General features: G+C 40.2%; 1 long non-coding RNA gene across 3 annotated transcripts in view; it reads right to left on the reverse strand.

Moving 5' to 3' along the window:
• The window catches only part of LOC121071063, a 114,642-nt gene that overhangs the window by 56,458 nt on the left and 30,803 nt on the right, over nucleotides 1-27,381 (reverse strand). The window contains exons 3-4 of one of the 3 annotated variants that reach the window (XR_005820358.1): nucleotides 24,031-24,133; nucleotides 2,936-4,175 (exon numbers count right to left, since the gene is read on the reverse strand). This is a non-coding gene — a long non-coding RNA (uncharacterized LOC121071063). Of the gene's footprint in view, nucleotides 1-2,935; nucleotides 4,176-5,280; nucleotides 7,576-24,030; nucleotides 24,134-27,381 lie in introns of those variants that run through there. The other 2 variants (XR_005820357.1, XR_005820359.1) reach the window with 2 other exon arrangements.

Consider the following 27,381-nt stretch of genomic DNA (forward strand, 5'->3'; position numbering starts at 1 on the left):
CAGCCCGACCTCCCTCCTTTATATTAGCATAAATGTTCTGAACAGATTCTGCGCATTGCCATCAGCAGCATCAGAATGGAAGTTGAGGTTAGCTGTGAAGGACTGCAAAAGTGGCATCCAAGTCCTAGGCCCCCTTCCAATTTTATTTTTTATTTTTAAAATAAAACCTAGACAAGCTGCAGAGTGGCAGACTTCTTGCTGAACAGAGCAATCCATAAAGTAGGAAATAACAGGAAGGCTTAGAGGCATATGGAACCCATTAGAAATGGCATGTTTGCAGGGACAAATTATAAATTGGATCAACTAGAAAAGCATCTGAAAAAAGCCTTTCTGCAATTCCATCTTATGTGAACTGCCTGAATCCAGCTGAAGTATGTTTCTAAGTGGAGGCTTTGCTTTTCCATCATTTCTTCATCTTACCACATTTGGAAAACACCCATAAAGGATGACAGCAGAAACCCCACGAACACTGTAAGACCCACCCTAGAGGGAAAGGGAAGAGGAACAAATGGCACACTCACCTAGGCACCATAATGTACAACCACTGTATCTTCATCTCTCATTGGAACCACAAAGGAACCATTTTGAAGGTCCAATGGGGACATTGTCCTCATTTGTGCAGACCCAAAAGGTCTCCATGCCTGCATGGGATAGATGGGGCTGCTACACTAACCCCAAGCAGCACATTGTTGGGTGCTCTCCTACAGCCCCATGCTCGCTGTGGGAGTGGATTTCACCTCCCCAGCCCCCTCTGCCTTGCAACTTCTGGAGTCTGACTGCTAACTTCCCTGTTTTATGCAGATGCAGTGAATTTCACCCTAAAAGAATAACAAGCAGCCATTCATTAACATCAGACATGCAAAACAAATTTAGCTAAGCTGATTACTGTAATGTAGTAGCCAAGAGCACTGTTCAAATTGACATGGGAGAAGAAACGCCTTTGATACTCTCAGTACAACGAGCTGTCTATTTTTGTGAAGTCTCATGTTTCCTAATTACCTTAATACTCTAAGAATTAGGTAATGCCGATGTACAATCACTCACACCGGGCTGGGTTCACAGCCTCCCATTCCACAGTGCTTGCAGGGAATGCTAATCTGATGCAAGAAGTCTGGCTGCCAGAGAAGCAGTATCAGACAGCTTCCTTGCAATCATCAGCCACACCTCAGGATAAGGAAAACCCTAAAATGCCACAGGGCAGAGTTCAGAGAGGAGGAGAGGAAACGTGCAGCTGCAAGTGCCCTTTTAGCTGACACTGCACTATGGAGGACCATCCCTTTATCCTAGGAAGACCCCTCATTACCCTGCCACAGCCCAAACCTCAGGATGAAGCAGCATCTGCCCTCAGCTCAGTATGCCAGGGGATACCTAACAAACCCTCCCGCTGCCTCCTGAACCCCTCCCAAACCTATACACCCCCCTTACAGGCTCTGCGTGAACCCCACACAGCACAACAGGGTGGCTGGTGACGTGCCAGCAGCTCCTGGTGAGGGTTCAGTTCCCATTCACCCAGCCCTTTCCTGTAACCCTGGAATTTAGGCCTGATGGGGTTGCATTGGTGATGCCAGATGATATATGCTGCAATAGCTGAGCATGTCTGTGCCGGTGGGGATGAAGCGAGACCTTTTGTGCTCACCCCATGGTGTGCGCTTCACACCCTAGTATTTTTCCTCTGTGTTTATTTATGGGCAGATTTTGAAAAAGAAAGCAAAGCATCCTAAAATGGGAACAGATGGGGTCTGCCTATTATCCCAAATCATGCTATGACAGAGAACGAAAACAAGCAAGGCTCATGTGTGGCAACCTGCAGTGCAAGACACTGAGCAGACCCCGCTAACAAGCAGCATCTTACTGCACTGAAGGGACCCAAGCTGGCTTCCCTCTCACGGACTTCAGCAGAGTTAGGTTTAGCTGCAATAGTGAGAGCGAGGAAAGAATCAGCCTTTGTGTGCAACAAATGAACACAGCTGAGACTCATACTTGGGCTCTTGGGCATAGAGAAAACAGAAAACCAAGTAGCTAGGAGCAGCATTAAACTTTCCACAGCTACAAATTGCTCTTTCATGCATGATATATACAATTACTGCATGCTTAAATCCTGGATTATTGAGACAATAGGTTGTAGCAGCCTTAATCCAAGTGAGTCATTAAGCTGTGCCACTTCAGTAGGAATCTGCATACTTAAAAAGTGTCTGTGTATCATACAGTCCATCTGTGTAATACAGTCCATACAGCCCAGCTCCAGTAATTAACTGCACTTCCTCATGAACATATTGCTACCATGTGTATACATTAGCATCTTGGCAATATTTTCTTTTTACAAAAAGATTGAAAGTATTAGTGCCAATGTGGTAGATCTGTCTACGTCTGTCTGTATGTCTAAGCCTTACGGCTGTTCACGGAGATTGTCTCTCTCTCTCCTTGTGTTAGACTACCAACTGCTTTGGAAACTTCTTCTTCCATTTCAAATGCATTTTGTGCTTCCATATTGAGATAAAACCCCCAGGAGACTAGCAAGACTCTAACATCTGACACGAGGCTAACAAAGGAGGACTGTTAGCTGCTGATGGTGAGTTGAGTTGGAAAGTTTACAGGGAATGAGGCAGTCACCATCCAGTGCAAACCAGGTTGTCAGGCTGCACAACCCAGAGAGGTACCCATACACGTCTTCTGGGAACTTTCAGTGGTTTATCAGCCTCATCATATAACCCGGGAAAGGGAAAAGGAAAGCACAACGTGCAAGCACGCTAGCAGCTTTAGATTCACAATTCAGGGACAGACTCTGGAACTGGAAGAAACCTTGTCAAAACCCTGTTGAAACAAGGCTCTTCCAGAGACTCTGGCACGAACCCCAAAATGCTGAAAAGTAACAAAGAAAACTGAGGAAGAAAAGAGTTTCTCAGTTTCTCTGATCTCCAGTAACCAATCTGAACTGGTAAGTCCACACATCAGGGCACACTGTCGCATGGGTTTGCCATCTCAGACCAGTCCTGCCCTGCGTGGCAGCCAGCTCAACGCTCTCCAGCTCACTTCTCATGTGTTTCTGGGGGTAAATACAGTATGAGCCAATTTGGGTGTCTGAAATCTGGACAAGCTGTTTTCTAACACTGTCCAGAAGGACTGGTGTCAGTAAAGCTTAAAGGTAGCCTGTTTCAACATCTAGTGCCCTAGATAAATAAGCCGCAACCCAACAAATCCTCTGGGAAAGTGCTTACTCTGCTGGGGTCTAGAAAAGGTACCCTAGCTGTTGGAAGATGCTGTCTCAGTCTTATGAGAAAATCCTGCAGAGAAGACCTGCACCTCCCAATGGCATGGAACCTTCCTCATCTTGTGAGCCCTGGAAGAGGCGAGTGCGTGGAGCCCAGATGAATTGTGTGGTCCAGAGAGCTCCAATTAAAAAATAAGTAATTACTTATCCAGACAGGTTTTGCCATAGAACTGCCAGAAAACTTACAAAAGCACAAAGGCAAGAAGCATTAATTCTGTTTTGTTATATAACTGTAAAGCATCACAAAAAAAATCTAAACAATATTTAGTAAATCATTGCTCCCAAGCTGCAACTATACATGCCAAGTTTTACCACCTGGAAATAAATGGGAAGAATACATAGGAAAAATCCAGAGAGACCTCTGGCTCTCAAGTCTTAGTGATCTGTGCCAGAATTATGACTTGATGTTACCTGCTAATCAGTGCCATGAGAATTACCTCCCCCTTCCCTTCCAGTATCTCTAAACAGAAAGATACACTTTAGGAAACATATTTTAATAATAGAATGCTAATTAAAATCAAGCTTGTGACTGCAAGTAGTGACCTCAGATTTTTGCATACTAAGATTACTAATACGTAGCGCAGACTAAAAAATGATTTTTTAAAACCTTATTTTGTGGACTCCCCAAAATAGGACAAAAAGCCAGAATGTAAAAGTTTACAGAATGAAAACACCACGCTTCCCCACATACACACCACCATCCTAGCTACAAAATAAACCGAATGCATCTACTATTTTTTTTTTGTCTGTCTTGATGTTGAATCATGTCTACTTCAGTGCCTTACAGGCTTTAATCCTCCCAACGAGGCAGTGCCCAGACCACCTCCAGCTCCAACCATGTACAGCAGTCACTGAATTCCTACAAAGTCAGTCCCAGTGGGCAGCAGCTGAGGTTCTTCATGCTGCCCTGCAGAAGATATAGTCCAGCTAAGGAAAGGACCCCAGGTAAGAAAAGCAAAGGAAGATGCAAAAAATGAAACTGTGGGCCCATGGAAACTGAGCACGTGCAGATGCACAGCGAATTGACATGACACATTCTGACTGAATCAACTAAAGTAAGGTATCTTAACTCTATTAAAACCAAAGTGAAATGGATTTTTATTCCAAGTCTACCTGGGAAAATCGAAATGCTTACTGATTTCAACCTTTCCAATATTCCCACTGAATTTTTTTTTAGTTTTCCTTTCATTTGGTGTTTCAGGAGGAAAGGAAAAAACACAGTACCACTCTGAGCAGCATTTAAAGCAGTAGAGGTATTTAAAAAATAGGAAGAATTCAGAAGAGGTAGGGTTGGCACCACTGCTCTTTGAGGCTACTGCTAAGGACTAAACACTGCTGGTGTCCCAGCCTTGGCACTCACCTGGACCACACTAAGGGGCAAAACCCAGGGTGCTGCACACAGTACCTCTGACTGTCCCCTTTCCCAGGAAAAGGAAGCGGATTCTGTCCTTCATAAAACAGCAGGAACTGCTGGAGGGGCAGCCAGCTCTGCCACAGGGTCTTTTACAGGCAGTCTATCTACCCTGTCCCGCACACAAACCTTTTGGGAAGCAGTACTGCAAACACACCTTCCCTATTGCCATGCTGACAAGGGTCTTCACTAGGTATTTAAGGAGGCTGAGGTGTGTGTGGGGAGGAAGCAACAGCAGTTGACTCTCAGACCCAGACATGTGGAGCAAGACAGTAAGCTGAAGCCCCAATAGCAATTTTCATATTTCAGGGCCAGATGACTTAAGGCATCTCAGCAAAAAGCCAAAGGTGCAGACTCACACTTCATTCTGGATTCATGCCAAAGAAAAGCTCTCATGGCAGCAGCTGTAGAGGAGCACCTGGATTTCCCAGCCAGAGGACAGAAGCCAGATGTGGGCTGGCAGCTGCCACGTGGCTTGGCCTTGCTGCCTTGGTGGGATGGGCATCGGATTGCTATTGCCTGTAATTGAATTCAAAGACTGTTGATTCATTTGGTTTGGGGTAATTTCATACTGAACTTTTTGTCATGTTAGCAAGTTTGCTGGTTACTGTTTTTTTTTTTTTTACATGAAAAAGCACATCTGAATTTCCTGTAGAAACAGGCCCACTTTTTTTATTTTATAGATAGCATTTGCTCTGAAAAAATGGACTTTAAACCCAAACCTCATACCTGTTTGATCTCACAGGTTTAGAGTTATATACATTTTACTTCAAATACACCCTTGAATTCTGACTTTTTCTGCCATTAGTAGTGAAGCTGCAGGCTTCTCAAATCCTCATCCCCTGAAAGAAGGCACTCCTGGCTACAAGCACTAGAGACAGGATGTATACTTGCCACATTCAAGCACAGGTATCTTTTATCTATAGAAACTACATAAAACACTTAAAGTCATCAGCAGACTGATGTGCCTCAAACCATGATACAACACTGGGCACATCGAACTGTGCCTGCATTTGCAGAAACCAGCAGCTTGTACTTCAGTCACTGCTGTACACCAGGGCTGAAGGTGAAGATGAGCCAAAACCACTGGGATCTCAATCTGAATTCATTCTTAAATCAATTAGCAAAACTCATTATAATCGCTGTACAAATACTGTGCAAAATATCTAAGATTAAATCAATTCAGTGTTTAATACCCATAAGAATTTAAAATAGTTAAACTTGACATAAAAGAATGAATGTAAAAGGATTTGTTAGCTTTCCAGATGATCCTGGTAAACATTAAGACTGCAGTCTGTAAAAAGATCTGTGGTACCTTTGAAAACCAGCACAGCTCTGCTGTCTCTACAGCCTTCACAAACACAGGGCAGATGGGTTTAGAAACAGCACAGATCTGCTTAAAGTCTGTTTTGGCATGGACCTGTTCCCAAGCCATAAATTTAAAGATAAGAATAGCCTTCTTTCTCCAGAGCAGTCAAGGCCAACATCACCACAAACATTTGGACAGCAATGACTAGAAGACAGCAAAAGCCATTGCTGACCTTGCCAGAGGTTTTCTGCTAGCTTATAACCATAGCATGCGTTATTTCGTGGCTTTCAGGTACAGCACAAACATCTGTTTTGTCACTGCACTGGTTACCATACTCACAATGCTGTCGGTCATATTTCAGGCCTCATATTTGATACTAAATATAAAACATTACAGCAAAGGGACAGCCACTTGAATATGTGCACCACCGTCACTCTCCAGTGAGCCAGTATCTGGGTGTAATCACTGTCATGTTTCTGGAGATAATGCACATTTTCTTGCACAACCTACTGTCTTTGCCAATGACAACTTAGCCTACAATACAGAGATAGAAAACTTTGCTGATAAAAAATAACAAAGGAAGCGTATTGCAAGCATGCAGACAAAACTCTGGAAATCTGGCAAGAAAAGAAAGAACACAACAAAAAATGAAAGGGACATGGTAAGACAAAGTCAACATCTTGGGAAGCAGTTGGTAAAGCGAGAGACAGATTTCAGCGTAGTAAACAAGCTATAAAGTTCTCCCCAGGAAAACCAGTCTGCATTGCTGCAATGTCTAAGACATTTCTCTTTTGTGATGATTTAAAAAAAAAAAATCTCGTTTTTCTGCCTATTTGTTTACAGGGATACATATATGTGGCTGTCTGTTTTGGAATGATACTTTGAAGTCAAATGCTTTAACTTGGCCTAGACACATTCTCTGTGATGAACAGGCTTCCCACTTGTGGAAAGAAAACAAGGCTTTTAAAACAAAGCAAAACAGTATCTGGATTTTTTAAAAGACATTTTTCTATTTTGAAAATAGTTAGCTCTATCACTCACTATTACAAGTGCAAAACTGCAAAAGAACTTGATAGCAAATGATGGTTAGAGCTGCAGGAAGAATATATTCATAGAAACCTTGCTTTGTCAGCATGTTGCAGAAACAACAGGCATGTTATATTATGCTCCACATTCAGGGAGTTTCAGCAGGTCTGGCTTTGTGGTGTGAGGAAGTCAGAGCAGAAGGTAACAGTGTTGAGCTTCCCGTCCCCCAGCCCTCACAGAAGTGGTATATCTGGAAAGACATCAAGCTCCTACACAGTAGACCAAACAAATGAAATTTCTGCGGCGATTACAGCGAAGAAAACCATCTGCATCCTATCCTAGTAGCTGCAGGAGAGGTCTGTGACAGCAGTACCGGTGTGGCTCCGTTGTACAAATGGCAAGAAAGCCATTCACAGACTTGGACAAAAATAAGATGTTTCTGGATACTGATGCATTTGACCTAATCCCTCGCAGATCTTCTCTCCAACCTTTTGACCGGCAACAGATACATCAGATGGGCTCACAACAGGTAGGTAACTCTCTGAAGACAGTGGGGAGCAACTATGAAAAAAAAATAAGGAGAAAGACACCTCCTCATAAATCTCCCTGGCAGAAATAAAGTACCAACCTGTTACTCAGCCCAGACCCCAATTCTTTGTTTTAGAGTCCCAAGATGTAAGCCTCATGCACACAGTTCATCTCCTTATTTCAGTTCTGTAATAGCCCTCACAGACCCAGAGGAGCTGGGGCAGATAGTAACATCATCATTCATGTTTTGCTGACAGCCCTCTTTCATTTCAAAATCAACAGTTTTGGAATGGTTCACATATCCCATCTATGTCTGAACCTATTTAAACCTCACAGGGAGAAGAGAGAGCTTCTGAAGACAAGATAATTACATTCCCCAGGTAGATGGAATTTGGTGAATTCAACATCCACGTAAAGTATCTGCAGGCTGCACGGGTATGCCAAAACCCTCATTTGTCTTCCCAAAAATCAAAGGGCTTGCCTAACAAGAATAATATTATCCCTGAAGTTTAGTTTTATAGAAGTTACATCATTCACAGAGGTAGGGAAAGCAGTGAAAGGGGAAAGAAAAAGGCCCCTTCTGTGTCTCAGGTTAGTTGCTTTGCCGTTTCTAACGCAAGGAGTAATGTCACAGGACTAAAACAAACTGTGCTTTACATCACTGGGGAAACCACTGTTGCAGTTATTTCATGTGAGCAATGAATCCCACCTTAATGCTGATTCCAAGTGCCAAGAGAAAACTCCAAGTAAATTTGAAGGTAGTTGTTAAAGTCAGGTTTTTGACCCTTAGCCTGCTCTTTGTTTGCGCTGTCTGACTGGCAGTTCATTCTTCACTCACACAGAGAAACAAATACACTCACCTGTATTGGATCAGACAGAAAATGTCCAGTTAACACAAGGGAAAAAATGTGTCTTTAAATGTAAAGTTTGCTAAAATGTTCTTGCCAAGTAGCGTGAAAGTGTGCTGATTATAAATATTTACTGAATGGAGTAGAAGTAATAAATTTAATATGCCTACCAAGGGCTGTATATTTTCATCTGATTTTATTCTTACTGGAAGGCTTTATAATGTATTTATGAAGATAGGCTTACAGGCAGGATTAAATCTCTCCTGTTTGCACAACTATAACGCAAAATATGCAAATATTGTGGAAAATTAAAGCAGTTTTTGTTGGCCTTTCTCTTCCGAGGAAACTTGATTGCAAAGGAGTTTTCCCTTCTCCTGCTTAGCTTATTAAATTCAAAACAAAATAATAAAAACACCTTATCCATAATTCCTACACCCTGCAACCATCTTTGTTTATGCACCACCTTCCAGAGAAGCCATTGTGTGTTTTGTCCAGGAAAAGACTGCAGGACCTGCCCTACTCTGAAGTGACAAGCCTGCAGCGTGAGCAAGCCAGGGCTTGTATGGAGACAAAAAGAAATAAAACAACTTACACTTAGCCATTTTACACGGATACTGATCACCAGGAAGAGCATTTACCGTATTAAATTGAAATCCATGAATAATTCACCAGTTTCAGCTGATGACAAACCCAGAAGTGGCAAAGTACTTGATGATCAATAATTATTTCGGAGATTTGAGGAAGCCTGGCATCTTATAACTGAACAATTTAATTAAGCATTAGATTTGATTGTTTAATTGCACACACTATATCAATCTCTTCTTTCCTTTTGAATTTTGTGCAGGTGCTAAAAATAGTTCCTCACTTCTTGAACAAATGCATTTCTCATCATGAATTATAAAATCTATTCTCTAATAAGGTTTTCAACTACTGCATTTTGTGTTTCACTTCTGCACTCTGCTAATAACCTTCAAATAAGTTTACTGGAAACCATATTTTTACTGAAATCACACTTCAATCTCATCTGTTGCTGAGATTTATAATAAGTGACAGTGCTAAGACTGAATCTGATTTTGCTATGACCTTATGTCCAGCACTGTGATACTCCAACAACAGACAACATTCCTAGCAGTCAGAGCCAGGCCATGTCCAGAGAATGTCCTGGAAACATTCTTCAAAAATGAAGCAGATTCATGTATTTATCTAAATGGCTTTTGTACGGGAACCATTCCTTTCTAAAACAACTCCTTTTAAAATGTGACAGGGTTATTTCTCACACTTTGCAAATCTCACAAAGTGCCAATCAGGTTTGGTCATTGAGAGTGTCTTCCTGGGTCTGCTGGCTTTGTGGTAGCAGCTTGGGGTGCAGAAAGCCAGCTCGCTTCTTCCCATGCAGGGTAAAATAAAAGGGCTCCTCACTCTGTGTCAGAGCAACCCTATCTACCATGGATTCCAAAAACTTTGGGGGTTAAGTGTCTCCTTGGATGAGGATACTGCTGTTTCTTCTGAACCACTGTGAAGTTTTTTCCCTCTCACTGTGTGGCTTTTTTCTTGCTACTCAGCTCCACTCTTCTTTTTCCTAAAGGTCTTTCCTACTTACGGGAAACTTCTGTGCTGAAGTGAATGGTTCCTCTTCCTCCTGAAAACACTCAAGTCTCCTTACACAGGTATATGCTTCACCATATCATCCTCACACCTTTTATCAACCCCCTTATCAGACATCAATATATTACTTCTTTAAATCTTCTCTCCTAAGTCACTCTCCCAGAATCTTCGCTTGTACGCTCTTTAATCCCAGTTCCTCTACACCATTTTCAGAAGGAAGTACCAAAAGGGCAGCTTCTGCGATTCTAGATCCCTAGTCAAAACCAGACGAATTTTACAAAAAAAAGATGACTTTAGCAGCCTTCTGTTGAGGCCTTTGGTGAGCAACCACTGGGAGCCAGTGCTTCTGAACACAGGACTGTACAGATCCTTCAGAAAAAAAAAATTATTAAAAATTAATTTGTTATTGACTGTCATTTCCATTCATGGCTACGTTACATTGAAATAACTGTAAGTAAAAAGCTATCATCAGCTTCTTACACACGCTCTTGCTGAAAACATCTCCACCAGCTCTGTAACTTTTACTGAAACAGACAGAAATGAGAAGTCAATTCACAACTCCACATTCATCTAATTCTGTTGCATCTCTGTGCATGGTAGCTGAGGTGTTGGAGCAGCATGAGACCTTTCTAACTTAATATGTACTGTAATTGCTCCTGGAACTAGCCATAGATTAAATGTTTACAGGAGGATCTGAAACCCTGTTTTTACTAATCAAAGGCGCCATTTATAAAAAGCTTCTTGAAATAAATAATGCCAGCTCCAAGCTGGAAAACAAACACACACCACCACCACTCTAGAAATCACAGAAGCCCTTTAACACCAAGAATTTTCACACTAAAATATTCCAGTCTGGTCTCAGCCTCCACAAGTACAGCAGCACCTATGGTTCATTTTCTTATCTGTCATGAGAGCTCATGTAAATTATGTCTTCTGCGATCCTGAAACCAAGTTGATGTACTGTAAACCATTATTTCTGTCCTGGTAGAAATAATTTCTTATAGCTGCAATGACACATACTATCCCCGCTGCAAGAAAGTTGTGGTGATTGATAGGAAATCAGCCCCTGTCACTAGACATCCTGATGCCGAAGCAGAGGACCAAGGACAAAAAACAGCATTGACAGAGGTTTTTGCTGTTTTTGTTCCATGCTGCCTTTCAAACTCCGAGGATTTCTGATGAGATTTTTTTTCCATTTCATTTTCTTTGACCATTCTCATGGCCCTTCTTTTTGTCCAGTTGCTTAAAGCATTCTGCCTCTGCAACCTTTACTGTTAACAGCATTCTCCAAAGCGCATTATTACTGAACAGTAGGCAAAAAAGCTGTGCATGCACACATTTGCCCCAGGAGCCTCCTGTAGGCTGGGAGCAGCCCTAGTCTGAAGCACAAGGACCACAGAGCCACATGGTAAATATAATTCCATGTAGCCCAGCATGGGTAGGCTATGCCAATTAGTAGTAGGGGTGTTTCATCCTCATAGCTCAGAAGGTAAATCATGCCTGCAGTCAGTGTTATGTTCATATGGTCACAGCACATGTTTGATCTAATCAAAAGAATCTATTTTCTGTGACCCAAAGAAGGAATAATGCAGTACACTCCAAAAAAAAAAAAAGATGCAACAGTTTTATACAAACATTCTGTCAAATCATAATTATGGCTCCCGTGGCACTCGTTCATGAACTGAAAAGAGAAAATCATTCTGTTAACATGCAATTCCTTGCAAATGGAAATAAAAGGAGCTGGCAACCCTGAATTTTGAATATTTTTTTTTGGATTCATTGTTCAAAGCGTGGTTACAGAATATAAGAATGTAGTTGGGAATATCTTTGCAGATGTTTCAGCAGGTACATTTCATTTATAACTAGTAGTGATCACTTAAAATAATCTGGACATCACCATCTAATCTGGGTTAGTGCCTCCAGCTTGTGTATTTCGAGACATCATGTGGCAGAGTCTTCAGTGTTCTGCAAAATTAAGAGTCTCTTAAAGGCTTGTGATGCCTCTTTGTATTTCTTAGTTAAGAAATAGTTATTCCAGTATATGAGGAGCATATTGCTCCATTAGCAATGAGAAAAGTTAGCAATTTGGAAATACCACAATTACAACTGAATCCATATTTGCCTTCAGGATAACAACATATGAAAGCAACTATCAAAACTGCTCAGCTTACACCTAAGAGAGCATCTGGCTGATGTTGCAGAGGTTTTGCCCCACACTTGCACCATGCCTCCAATATATTACCATAATTCTTTCTTGATAGGCCTTCCAAAGAGTATGTACCACATGACCAGGCAGACAAATATCATCTTATAAACCTCATTAAGCAAAGCCACAAGAACACTCACTTTCAGGCTGAGTCTTATCCCAACGCAAATTAAAAAGACCCTGTTTTTTCTTTTTTGTTGTTGTTGTTGAATTATTTGCTTCAGCTGTTGCTCATTTGTTCTTACAGTGCAATGTACCAACAAGCTAAACCAAAAACCTACCCTTACTTTCATACCTGGAACTGCAGCAAACAGTCCTGCAAACACTGTTAACAAAGGGTTTGGCCCCCATCAGAGCAAGGCAGAGAATCTGACATACCAGCAATCACCAGAGGATTGGTAATGTAACAGACTTGAATTACTCTGTTTAGTAACCACCTGCATTCATTAAAACAGCATGTCACAATCCTGTGTTATAGTATTTGCTTTTCAGATACTTCCTGTAAAAGAACTACTGCAGTAACATTTCTCCAGCTGTAAGGCATCTGCACTAAATGCACTAGCAGAAACTTCTTTTGCTCAAGTCCCAGGACAAACCACAGTAATTACCAGGATAAGATGGAATCTCAATGGGAAAACGTGCTGCTGCCTAACAGGTTTAGCAAAGTCACTCTGGTACAGCTAACAAGAGCACTGGACAGCAGATATTAGATGCCGGGCTTTGAAGATGGAGAAACCATGGAAGGCAGGCTGGCTCAGTTTCCCTGTCTCAACAACTTCCTGTAATATGCAGCCACTTTAGCATCTCCCAGTTGTTCCCAGTACAGTTTCTGCTACAAACATTCTGCAGGCTATCTGTAGGCATGTCGCTGTCCTGATACTCACGAAGAGCAATGGCTACCCTGCAAAACATTTTGCAGCATCACCATCATTCTCCTGAATATGTAGGGAAGAAAGAGCACTTGTGTATTGCATACATAATATTTTCTAACCAAAGCTAAGTGACAGTTCCTGGAACAAGGAGACATGACTTCTGCAGCTCAGAGGCTTCACCTCTGATAAACATCAAAGTTGTTAACACTTATCAAAAAGAAAAATGGAACAGAAGTCTTTCCTGATGGCAAGTCTTACGAAAACTTCAACACAGAGATCACTATCTTTGACTGTAGTAAGACCCTCCAATTTTCTTGTCATTGATTTTCAGTTTCTTGCTGTCTGGCCAATCCAGAAGAGTGTTCAAGCACCATATTGTAAGCATGTTCTGGATGCTCTTTGAAATCAATGCTGTTATTCAATTGGATCTCACCTTAAGAAATGCTAATTCTTGAACACACATAGTTAACCCTGTGGAGCGATTGATTATTTTGATCTAGTCTAACTCATCTGCATTTTTTTAATGTTTGATATCCTTTGTGCTTCTCTGCTGCCTTTATTAGTAGTAGAATAGATTATTAACAGGAATTTAATCACTGATTATTCCTCCTTTATAAGTAGCTTGTAGCTCCTGTATTCCATTCAGGATGATATGTACTACTTATATTTTGGAATTACTGCCACTTATTTTGCACTTTTTTTTTATGAACCAGCTCTAGACATATCTGCTCTAGGGGTCTTAATAATTTCAACTATAAATACTGTTATCATAAAAATCTAGTGTGTTATGTTAAATGCAAAATTAAATGAAGCTCTACGACATTGAAAAAAACAACAGGTAAATAGTCACCATTTTTTTGCAGCTGCTGTGTAATAAGAAAAGCTCTTTCTAGGTTTGCTTTTTCTCCACTGAACAATTCTCAGGTATCCCTTAAACTCACTGTAGCTATTACAGCCTTAAAAGGTTCATGGTAGTGAATTCAACGTGTCCAATTCTGATGTGAAGCAAATGTGGAAGTGAACTTTGTCCACCAAGGGTGGACGCAATGGGTAGCTAATGCAGGCAGTTTAACTGGAGAAGGTGAGAAGCAGAGCTCAGCACTGACCTAACAGGAATGGAACAAAAGACCTCTGAGGCTGCCCATTCAGGGTTCTCCAGTCCTCAACAGTTCTGGCCATTTTTGAGTACTTGGTACCATGCAAGATGGAGACTCAGCTGTCTTCCTCTACAAGTTACATAGCTAAGTGTATCAAACATTTTAGGAGCTTTGTTTCCTTTTTTAACCAGAAACTCCAGCATTGCTATTCATTAAGTAAATTACTTGAAATCTCAGGTTCTGGCTGATGCCCAGATATTCTGAATACCGTATTTTTTATCCGGATTATGTGTCATCTACTGTGGGACTTTGTCAAAATACTGCCTGTAGAACTGAGATGATCAGCAGCAGCTGTGCAGGCTGTGATGGAGCACCAGGAAAGGAGGAGAGCTCTTCCTTCCTATGGGGGAGCTGGGAGCCACTCTGTCGCAACAAAAAACAGCCAACAGGTCTGAAGGGAATAAATCTATTACTACAGTCTGCTTCTCTTTGCAAGGACAGTCTGGAGAAAACATTCACATTAGGCGTGATTTAAAAAAAAAAAAAAAAGACTGATAATAAAAACAAAGCTTCACATTCCAAGGCTTAACCTATTAACTGGCAGAAGCTAGGCACGTCGCATTGTGAGATTTCTCATGTACTTTCAATCCATCTGGTACTGTCCGATATTGAAAACAGGATATTGGACTAAATGGGCAATTAATCTCATCTTCTGCAGCAATTCCTATATGTTTCTTTTCCCCTAAACATATGCCAATACAGAATTATAAACAGTGTTGGAAACATCTGAATTTGATGTACTAGAGGTCACCAAAGAGCACACAATTCTTTCTTCCTCCCTCTCCATTCCACACAACACTCAGTGTACTTTGTTTTCCCAGAATTAATTTCTATTTCATAAGTAACTGAGCCTTTCAATAACTTGTTACTTAGAAAAGAGTCAGATATTCACTACAGCCTGTAAGGTTTAAACTGTTTTTTTCAATAGTAAAAAGCAGCATGGTAAATGATCCTGATTTCATGACCAAGATGCATAACTCAGAGTTCAAGCAGTAAAGCAATTCATCTTCAACAGAACAGCTCATGCTAGCTCTGAAAATGGAGCTCTAAATTCTATCGTCCTAAAATATTTAACATGATCTCTTTGGAGATTTCTGCTAGAACCCAATAGAAAAGATTCGTCTTCTGCTCACAAAACAAATGCAAATCCTTACAAGGCTCGATAACCATAATATGGCTCCAGGCAAATCTTTGGGTCTTTCTTACTGTCTCCTCCTGAGAGAATCGCCATACACCCTGATGCGCAGGGAAAGCTCTTTAAATGGCTGCTTTTTCCAGTCGCTTCCAGCATTCATTTTTTAGGCATCACCTCTTTTCCCTTTCACATCTAACACTTTCATTAATGATTAAAAACTGCTTTTTATACCACATATAATGCACCAAGTTTTGGTGCATTAATCCAAGCAACTTGCAGCTTACAGTTTTCATGTTATTCTATAGTTTATAAAGACAAGCTGAAGGAGTAATTTAATCTTGTGCACTGACCAGTTATGCAGTTATTTACAGTCTGTTCTTGAAAGGGATTAAGACCACTTACAGTTGAAGCCTACACCAGCACTACCACGAGCAGAACCTCCATGTTCTGCTGCTCTCCTCACATTGAACACACACCCAAGAAGGCAGCAAACCTAATCCCCAGACATGCAATGTACACATCTGAGTGCCAAATTAACCTTTGGTTTGAAATTGCCGGAGTCTCCAAAAGGCAACATGACTAAAATGAGAAAACCCTAATTTACGTTCTTCCTCTCACTGATCTGATCATTCTTTGTTTTCTTGTCTGGCCTGAGTCTCTTACTTAACAGCTTTGGAATCCCCTTCAGGACATATGTTTCACTACATAGGTGCAATGATGAGCACAGTAGCTTTATTCCAGCTGTGACCTCCCGGTATTAATAAAAAAGGTAGTTTCAGGACAAAACAGTAAACGGGTGAAAGGCATTTTCTCAGCCCAAACTCAGTGTTCTCATCCCCAAGTCAAACAAATTACTTTGATGAACTATGCTAATTCATATCAGTGAAGAGGCCAACAAAAATAGTTTAAAATATAGAGGAGGGGAAAAAAAGAAGCATCTTATATGCAACGTTTATTTGACATTTTTGAGTTCTTACATGATTTCACTTCATTACGTGCCTTGCCCCAACCAGAAAGTCTAACAAAGCACACCCTGACATGTTAAAAGTTCATCTCAGTTTTGTTCTGAAATTAAATATGAAAGAATTCTTCAGCCTTCTTTTGTCATCCATGCTTTCTATCTTTCTTACCCTTCGTGGTGAGTCCTACGTACTCTTATTTCCTGGCTGTCAAGCTTCCTGCTACATCACATCTTAATACACTATGTGCTTCTTCAGTGGATCACTTAGAAATCATTCCTGCTGTGTCCAGCCAAATATATATATATATATATATATACACATATTTATATTTATGACTTGGACTTTTCAATTAGAGACCTTGACAACAAATTAGGTGTGCGAATCCTCTTTCGATTGTGATTAAACAGACAATAAAACTAACATTAACTCATACGACACTATTAGAGGGTTTTTATCTTGTCTGTATTTGCATGAAAATAGTGCTTCTTAGCTTATATATTCTCATACAGGTTTCTGAGGGTCATTTCTACAGTAATAAAGCAGCAGGTCCAGTCAACCACATATTACTGTTGCAAATCAAATAAAAAAAAAACGTTTCATGCTTGTAATGGGGAAAATATACCAAAAACAAAGGTCAGAACCTAACCAAAGAGGAAAAAAAAGAGAGATAGAAGAATCATTCAGAAAGATGCGCGTGCAGTTACAAAACGTTTAGTGCTCTTGGTGAGACTATCATCAAGACATTTCCAAGGGCTCAAGTGGCCAACTGCTATTAAGGAAAACAGTCTTGAAACTCTGAATAGCTGATTTATTAGGCTAGATTCTCTGAAAACTCCAGAAATACAATTTTGATTATATACTATCCATCATGAGGTCAGGTTACTACTTTTCAGTCATTCAATTGTAAGAAAATTATGTGGTTCCTGTTAACATGATTCCCATTCAAGTGAGTATCTGGCAGTTAGGAAAGCTTGAGCATAAGCAATTAGTTAATGCTAAAAAGAGCAAAATAGCTTACAGTGGCAATGCCTGGGGCAGGATAAAAACTACGTGTGCTATCTCCCTGGCAGATATTTAGGAAAACAGTATGTGGAATGAGGCACCTACAGATGGTCCTTGCCATGGACCATTGTTCTCAGGTGCTGTGAACCAGTGTTTTAGATATTATTACTCATTAGACCCTGACAAAAGAATCAACACAGCTGTACTGACAAAAGTTTTTGTCTGAAAAGAGCTGCACTGGAAGAAGCCAGAGTCAGAAGTGTGTTTATCACATTATTTTTTAGCAAAACAAGGTTGTTTTTTTTGTTGTTTTTTTTGTTTGCTTGTGTTTTTTTTCTGAAAAAAAGAAAACACAAGTCTTGCAATTATTTATATTCCTACCACCAATCCTGAAGATGATCTTTGGTATGAAACTGTGCCTCAAATGGTCTCCTTTCATTAACCATCTCCAGACGAATCAATATATGAGGTGAGAGATGTGGGCAGCATCTTTCAAGAGAAACAAATTGCCATTGTAACTTTTAATATGCAATTAGTCATGCAAAAATGAAATGCTGTGAAAATACAACATGCTTTATAAATGCGTCGCTGTGAAGACTAGATGGTACTTCACAATGCTGGCAGAGCAATAAGTTCTTGTTTGTCAACATAATATTCCCATATGTAATTACAAAATTGTGTGCAAGCCGACCACTTTACTTTGCTCCATTAGTGAAACTGACGACTAGCATAAAGAATACCATGACAAAACAACTATTTTCAAGTATGAAATGAACAAGAATTGCAGTCACTAAGTTACTTTCACTGCTTTTCTCTGACATATTTCATCTACGTGCTTTAACCAAACACAACCCCCTTCTCAAGCCTTCCAGGAAAAAATACATTAAGGAAAAGAGGGTCAATTATTCCATTATCTTAATGTATTTACTAGTGTAAAAAAAGAAGAATCAGCTTAATTGCATCTAAAAGATTCAGTCTGAGGTACAGGAAAAACTTTCAACCAGTAAAGTTGGTGTGCATTAGAACAGGGCTGCCCACAGAGGTCATGCAGTCTCCTGTGTTGTCCCTACAAGTCCCCAGAGTTGTTTTTTGTTTAACTGCTGTGGAAGAGATACATCCTGTGTCAGTGCAGAGCATTAGGCTCAGCTTCCTTTGGAAGCCCTTTCCAGCCTGACATATCCATTATTCTCTGTGTATATGCACCTTGCCACTGTAAGCACATTACTGGACTGCTGCGCTCTGATACAGCTGAGGCTGACAGGGCTTGACATAAGCATAGGACACTGTCAAAACACTTGCAGAACCTGAGCTTTTCTTCAGTGGCCCATGATTAGTCATTATTAAGACATGAGTGAGGTCTCTACACGCTTCAGTTTCCTGCGGCATCTTTTAAATTAACTCAGTACAGCTTGCTTTCTTGTAACCACAAATAAAGACCTGACTGAATAATATCAAACTATGTGTTAGCTGTCATTTAAACAACAAATTACAGCAAATAAACTATGCAACAAGAAATGTTTAAAAACACAAGTTCCTGGTACAGTTAATAAAAATAAACCAAATTCTTAGTGAGTCTACCCTCAAAAGAGAGTCAAGACCGGGTATCATGCAGATTACTATCTTTTCATCCTCTCAAAAATCATTGCATCTTTCCCCAGCAAAGTGTGACCCAATTTGAAGATAACACATAAAAACAGGTAAATTGTACTTGGTATAGGAGTAATCACTTCTTTAGCTATATTCTGTGGTTCCACAGGTTGATGCCAGTATCCATTTGCCTGTTATTTTATTTTACAGTCATAAACCAAGCTGTTGGCCTCAGGGAGATTCTACAGCTGGCCCACCAAATACTATTTCCTGGTCGGTACAGCATGACTGCTCCCTTCAATACATACTCCCTACTTTGCTCCATTGCCCAAGAAAGCACATTTTTCCACTAGCCTAAGATAAAAATCAGGTAGCAGTCATGAGATCTAATGGAAAAATATGCTTTATGTAACCAGCCTTTTATGTTCAACAAATAAAAGATAGCATTTCCCTACAGTGTACATAAAGTTTAAAGGGTTAGCGCAAGCAAATTAGAGAGGTTCCAAGGGATGCTGAACTGGAAAGGCTCTTATAAGTTTCAGAAGTTGCAGGGAGGAGATGGGGAGCATTATCTTCCTATCTGTAGCGAAAGCATTTTAAGCTTAAAATTTCAAAGTGCTCCCCTCCCTGTACTCATGCCTGTTGACTAGTGAAGTGTGCATATGTAACAGGTGCCTTCGGAGAGGTTGGTACTGGTAAAACCAGTAAACTTTCTCGCATTGCTACCAAAATGTTGTTTTGTACTGAACACGCCAAACAACTCTTCTGGGGTTGTTTTGATTTACTCTATTGACAGCTAACATAAGCAGGACTTTACCTGACCAGCAATCCTGTCTGTTTTAGTTGTATTAAATGAGCAGGGCGACCTTGACATTAGAAATTTCTTGACATTAGAAAGAAAATGTCCTTTCTTCAAATATTTTACAGTCAGATTAGTTTTCATAGAGTAAGCCATAACATCCATGGAACTTCCCAGGTTTATTAAAGTCTAAAAACTAGCTAGATGAATCTAAACTCATTTTCAGACTACCTGCAAGTCAGTGCATTGCAGGTGGTCCTCCTTCCCCCTCACCACAGCTTGCAGTATCTCTCCACTTACTACACAGTCCATGTTAAATGAGGTGATCTCTGGCAGTTACCACGTGCTGTACATTCACACAAAGGATTACAAATCCTCTTACACCAGCCCAAGGCTGCTTTGACCATGTGTCTACAAACATAGGAATAAGCAGGATCATGTGCTTTATTCTTTCCTGAATCACTCAAGAGAAAAGCAGAAAGACTGGTCAAACCTTTTCCCCTACAGACACAGAGGTACACACAGGCTCATTAGCCTGCACAAAGGCTCAGGAAGTTTCCTAGGGTGTCATTCCTTAGAACAGGGGAAAAGCGTTGAAGTGGTGCAATATGCCCTGCTCCTTGCTCGCTCAAGGGACGCAAAATCAGTTTCTGTATGATATTAAAATTCAATGGATTTTGTGTTGCTTCTCAAGCTGTAGAAAAGACAAACATACCAACCTTGCTCAGCTAGAGGGCTTTCTGTTGCCCTTTCTTCCTTTAATACTGAAAAGGTTTCTCCTCCCCTCTCCTCAACTCAGAAGAATATCATATATTTGAATATCAATATTTGATTAGCACGTCCCCTGCTATGTGGCCTGTATACTTGTCTAAATTTGCCCCATCACATTTAAGCAAACAAATTCACCCCTCTACTGGTCAGATCCACATTTCTTCTCTTCTTTCTCTCCAAAGACAAAAACAAGTAAGTTTTTTGGCCTTTTCAAATAAAAAACATCAGCTGTTTCTTCATTCTCCATCTTCAGCTCTGTCCCCAGCTCCCCAGGGAATCAGCCCTCTGCATACCTGCACAGCCCTGTCAGTATATTTGGAAAACCCTTGACCTCAGGTTAGAATGTACAGCATGGCTCTTTAGATTCAGTATTCATATTTACTCTTATTGTCTTTAAAAGGGATTCGTTTATACAGTCAGCTGTACATTGAAAGCTGCTCACTTGTTGCTTACATCCTGCTGTGAGCCGTGATCCCACAACAGTATCTGGTGCCCTTTTGCCCACACACTCACTCAGTACAACTGGGATGAATGTCAGCTGCAATCCCCCCAGCTGCCGTCCCACTCTTTGCTGTAAACTGATGAGTTCTAATCAAAATACCTCAGGGCATTTTACAGTCTCTCAAAGTCACTTTCATGTTGCTTCATCTAGCGCTCTCTCTTAACAAGTATTTCAAATTGGATGATAGCACTAGAAGGTTTTACTCAAATACAAGCAGTGCCTATTTTCCAACCTTATTAAATCATAAAGCACTTGATTCATTTCCAAGGATTAGGTCCAAAATATCCTCTGGCTATATTGACCGTTCAACAAATTGCATTATAAAGGCAGTGCTACACTAGAGTAGCTCTAAAAGCCTGTCTTCCTTGGATTTTGCATGGTTATTACTCCAATCAATATTGGAGTGATTCAAATCCCTCGTGATCAATCTCCAAGCCTTCTCCTTGGTGCTTCTCTTGTCTGTACAAACATTTCACAGATAATTTTTGTGAACTGCCCTAGGGGTATATAACTACCACCAGTCTTTTCATCATCAACTACTCCCCATACCACCTCTGGTTTATGGGACACAATGCAAATCCCTTGAGAAATCCATTCCCGTCTTTCAGTATAGATGCTTGCCAGAGTCAGTTTTGTATTCCATGTCTCAAAATTATAGACTTTTCCTGATCAGTTAGCTAGATATCACACCCCTTAAAATGTTCATTCATTCAAAAATGACAGGCTGTTGAAGACCAACAAGCCTCCTTACCATTCCCTGTCAGACACCAGAGCAGTTCATGTGGGACAGAACTTCTTAGCACAAAAAGCAAGAAGCTCAAAATCCAGCACTACATTTAGGATTTTGGTCAGAACATTTTAGTCTCCCATGAAAAAACACTACAAATGTGTGGTCTGTCTCTAGCCAGGAGTATATTTTTTTTGTTCCCTTATATTGACAGATTCATACTTCTAATGGGAAGAAAATTTATGGTGTCTATACTCCACAACCAAAGGAAGAAAGCATCCCCTTTCTCCGTCATTCATAGAAATGCATAGGTGTTTCTAGAACCCAATACCATGATAATATATCTTTTGAATTTGTACCTTGATGCAAACCCCACCTAACACCCAAATTAAGGTTCACTATAATCTAACTGCAGGGGCTAAATCAGTTAAAATCCAATGGAATTTCTATTCCATGCTCTCAGTAGTGTGACAAATTGAGAGAAAAGGCAGGGGCACATGAAGGGTGCACAAATTTCGATCAACTCACTTCCAAGTGTGTGAATACCAGAGAATGATTGGCTCTTGAGTTTCATCATATGTGCAAGTATTGCTTTATTGTGAACATTTACATTAACAGTTTAATCCCGTTAGGAAAAGAACACTGAAAATTGGTTTCAAAATGTTCCCTTCATTAAATCTGTTGCAATTTCTCTTGAAATAAAAAGCACGGTCTGAGTGAGTGAGAACCTAGCAGACAAACTGTTAGAAACATTAGGTAAGGACCTCTTAACCTGTAAAAGGAAAGAAATTGTACTGTACATTTCCCAACTGAATTGTTGCCACATTTTAACATCATTTAGGGGAATAGAATTTTAAATAAAGGCTAGCAAACACGTATCACATGTTTAAAGAAAATCAGCCACAAAATAAAGAGCTTAAGATGTGCAAGGAAGCTCCATTCATACACAGCCACACGTTTTTTCTAACCTCTCTTTTCTGCTCTTTACAGTAGCTTATTTACAGTACTTCACTGCACTGGGAGACAGAATGATAGTGTACCACCACAGGAAATCTATCTCAGTTTTGTGCTTCAGCAAGTTCCCATCTCAGGGAAGATTTTGTACAATCATCTTAAGCCTTGATTTCTTGCATCTCATCTACTCATCAGTGTGTCGTGCACTGGATCCAGAGATGCATATAGCACCTTCACTGTCATGTAAATGTAAGCAACCCAGACATGCCACACAGGCACCGATGTTGGGTGCAAGACCAGATGTCAAGTGCAGAGTTTACTTTGGAAATGGTGCTTTGGAGGAACATCTTGTAGCAAGCAAAAGCTCATCCAGTAGCATTTGCTTTAGTTAAATTAGTTCATGCTTCCTTCAGTCCTGAGACATGCATACAAGTAGTTATTGTGACCTGTTGTATGTTCAGTAACCTGTTTCCATCTGTCTCCAACCTTCCCCAAACGGCAAACTATTAGCTATTAGAAATATCTATGATTTCAGCCTTTGGGCTACACAAATTCAAGTTATCTAAGATAAGCCATACACATAAATATGAAGACTACTATAAATTAGCTGAGGAACCTGTTGCTCCATAGTAACTCATGAGGATGATCAGGCTCTAGTCTCTTCCCTGAAATTATTGCATTTCTAAACTTGTTTCTCCTAAATATGAGGGCATTTTGATATGGTTCACACTCTCTCCAGTTCTCGCAAAAACTAAACCAAGGGAAGTATCACTGAAGTTAGTCTATTCTGTGGTCAAGCTTCTGTTTGGATGCATTTACACTTTCCAATAATAGAATACTTCATTTTAAATTTCCAAACACGTGTAAAGGCAACACACTTCAAGCCTTTTGAAGAAGCTTCTTCCATAAGCAGAAGTTATAGATAAACCTCCTACAGAAATTCTTAGCTTTTCTACACAGCATTTTAGCACACTGAATTAAAAGCACGATGTTACGGGATGAACGGCATCAGTAAATTATTTTGCTGATGAAATTTGCTTGCGTCTCCTCCACCACTCAAATTTCCAATTTGTCTTTCTGTGAAAACCACTTTAGAACATCAGTACTATTTAAAAAAATACATTTAACAAAATCACTTTTCTGATCCACATGAGTTACAGAAAAGACTTAAGCACTAATCTATGAATGAGACTAAACTGGGTGACAGAAGATTAATCCACAAAGGAGGAGTATTTGGTAGTTGTGTCAAAAAAATCTCACAGAAGCAACATCAAAAGTAGCAGCAGACAGCAGAACTCACACTCTTCCGGTTTCACTGCTGCGATAATGTGTTGGAAATAGGAAAGTAGGAGTGTACTTACATTGGTAACTGCTGCCATAACGGTGGCTTGATTAACCCCACGTGAGAGGGAATAAATAGCCTGGCAGAAACTCCCAGTGTTGTCAATCTCTGTTGCCTCTTGTCTAAAAGCAAAAGGGGCAACATTGTCTTTGCTCAGAACAGCCACCGATGACTTTAAATCTGAAAAAGTTAAAAACTTCTGCAGACCTGTTTTATTGTATGTCATGTGCAATGATACTGACAATGGGAATAGTGAGGGTACATTGAGACTAAATTAACTTTTCCATAAGCTCACTTTTCATCTACCCTCTGACATCAGTTGTTCGAAAAGACAGCCATGGAGAAAAAGTCAGTTTGTAGGGGTGGAACTGATTTGGAAAACACAGGCACATGCCATTAATTTTTCCTTGGCAGCTGATTTTACATTCAGAAAATGAACCTTTTAGACTTGGTGCTAACCTGCAAAGATGCAATGAATGTGAGAATGCTCAGAAAACATTCCTCAGGACCAAGCTCCTGTTAGGAGGGAACCACACAAAACAATATGTAGAAATCCCATTTGACTTGGAAGAGCATAAAAGCTTCAATACAACCTAATTCCAGAAAGTATGCAGGAAAGCATTTGAACATTTTCTTATGCTCTAGTGAAGCATGTGGTTAGAGATTTGCTTTTGTTCTTTGCAGAAGTACAAAGCAATGAACAGAACAGAAATATTCTCTTTAGTCTTCATGTGCTCTGTGAGGAACACCAAACCATGCCCTCTGTGACTGAGTCCATAGATATCACATATCTCTAGAAGATATTCCAAAGCAGGACTAACACTGTAAAACAGAAATCCCAGACTCTGCAACGTTACCATTTAGCTGAAGAGCTATACTAGTTCCAACCAGCAAGAAACCAATTTAACAAAAACTCACACAAAATTTCACAGCAAAGGAGGCATTACTAAAAAAGCACTTCATATAAATTGATTGTATTGTATCTATTCAGTATTGCTGTTTAGTGCCAGAAGTCCAGCATTAGCTAAAAAATGGCTGGGTCTCTGCTTACACAAGACACCCAGTCAAACAATTAGGAACCTAATCATTAAAGAGTTTAAGACAGAAAACAGATGTTCCAGCCAATTTTGTTATAGCTGGGAGCCTCTGAAGAGAGACGTCTGGATTGTTTAGCTTGCTGATTTCTGCAGCGCCAGAGATCGTTCTCATTACTGTGTTTTGAAGCGGTAATTTCTGAATGATGATGCTGGCAGAACTACAAACAAAGAATTACACTAATCCAATCTGGATGTTACTAACACATGTAAGACTCTCTTCAGATTTTCACAGGTCAAGCAGGATTAAACCCTACTCCATTAATAAAACAAAAAGACACGCTTCTATAACTTTAAGTGTTTTTGCCTAAAAAGGCGCAGGAGTCCAGACTGGTCTCTAGCATTTTGTCCTACAACAGAATCTCAAGCAAGTTACTAGACTGCCACCAATCCAATTGCTTTAACCAGATAAAGCTCATCTTACTCTAAACATCTGCCAAAAAATAACCTTACTAACACAGAAGGGCCTCTATAGAGCCTTTCCACATAAAATTCCAGTGTAACTGATATCCAACTGTTGAGGAACTGCAAGCATTAAATTAGCTATGAATTGCAACTTCACATTAGTGCCAACCCTCCATTCCCTGATTTAGGAGGAAAGGACCGAGTGTTGATTCAAACCTCTGGATCCAAAACACAGCTTTTTGGGGTTTGATTGTAGGTTCAAGTTGGAAACTCAAGTTGGAAACAGCGATTAAGTAACATCGCACAACGAACCGTGGTTGCCACCCTTCTGAGAGTCAGCTGAGCTAGCTATGGAGAGTCAGCCTTAACATAAAAAAAACAAGGCCTGTAGTTGTTGATGTTAAAGTTTCTCCTACAGCCAAGAAATTCCATAAATGTTGGGCTGACAGTACTTTATTTTCTTAGCATGAAAAAAACTATTGTAATTGCACAAGAAGTATTTTCTTGACAGAAACAACAAAATACCCATTCATCTCTTAAATTTCCTGGTCTTTTCAGTAAACACAGGAAATCTGTGTTTACTAAACACAGACTGCATATCTATCTTGCCTCTGTTTTTTCATATTAGGTGACCCAAGTAGCCACCAACAGTGCAGCTCTTGCAGATAAAACTAAGCTCCAAGTCACAGGGAAGTGAGCAATCTTTTTCCTTTCTATGACTCCAAATGCTTCTGGCTCATTAAAACAATCACTTCACAAGTTGAGTACCAACACAGTAAATTAACAGCGATATTAGAGGACAGACAAGCATCAAACTATGCCAAGCACAGGTCTGAATTCTAAGAATGAAATTTTATTTCCAGTTACCTATGTTGATCATTTAAGGCAAGACTAAACTGGCTTTTGAGGCTGCATTTCTCACGTTTGAAATATTCAAAATTTTCAACCAACAATATCTCCCTGTGCATTGAAGGAAGACATTTATTGTATGAGCCTCTAACATCGCCCAGTGCATAACCAAATAAATGGGAATAATTAGAAGAACAAAGTAGGAAGTTGTCCCATTCACATAAACTCCTTGGTGTTTTTACCCAGGGGACAGCAATGGACAAGGACTTCTAAGGTAGAGAGAGCTACAGAATATATCCAAAGAAGGGAGGAAAATAAAGTTCTCTCACAGCCTTTGATACAGTCTTCAGATCTTAGAACCCAGCAGAAAGTAATTACTGCTAAGAACATGTGTGGAAACAGGGCAAACCAAAGGTTAATATGCAAAGCCCTGGGGAAGCCCAAGATGTACCTCATATATAGCAGTCCCTGCTGCTAGTCATAGCCTGCTGCATTTCACATATTATCCCCTCAACAAAGCTTACTTGGTGTCTCCATCAGTAGGAAAGCTCCTTTTCTTGACTATAGCTAAGTAAGCCTGCGTGTCTTCTGCTCCCATAGCCTCCAGTCTGTGTCCAGCCAAAATAAGCTGGCAGTAGTCAAGAAAAAGGGCTTACTAGCACACTATCCTAGACAGTCATACGCATTCACATCTGGCTCACACCTGGCCAAATAAAACCATAAGCAGAGTAAGCATATTGTTTTCTGCTCTCCTGCATGGGTGTACTAGCAGACCTTGCTAAAGGCAACTCTTTCTTTGCCTACCTAATTAGATTATTAGCCATTTTAGAGCTCAGGGTGTAATGAATTAAACAGGAAGCCAGTGGCTTTAACCATTTACGGTTTTGCACCCCTACAATAGCAAGGAAAACCAGAAACCTTCAAAGGTGCTTTAAAAAAACCTTTAAAGGTTTCTGATTTTCAGTCACTACATTTCCCTACCAGCACACAAGCCAGTACAACTATAAACTGCATAATTAGGA

The sequence above is a fragment of the Cygnus olor genome, chromosome 5 (assembly GCF_009769625.2).
Source record: "Cygnus olor isolate bCygOlo1 chromosome 5, bCygOlo1.pri.v2, whole genome shotgun sequence".
Classification (NCBI taxonomy): Eukaryota; Metazoa; Chordata; class Aves; order Anseriformes; family Anatidae; genus Cygnus; species Cygnus olor.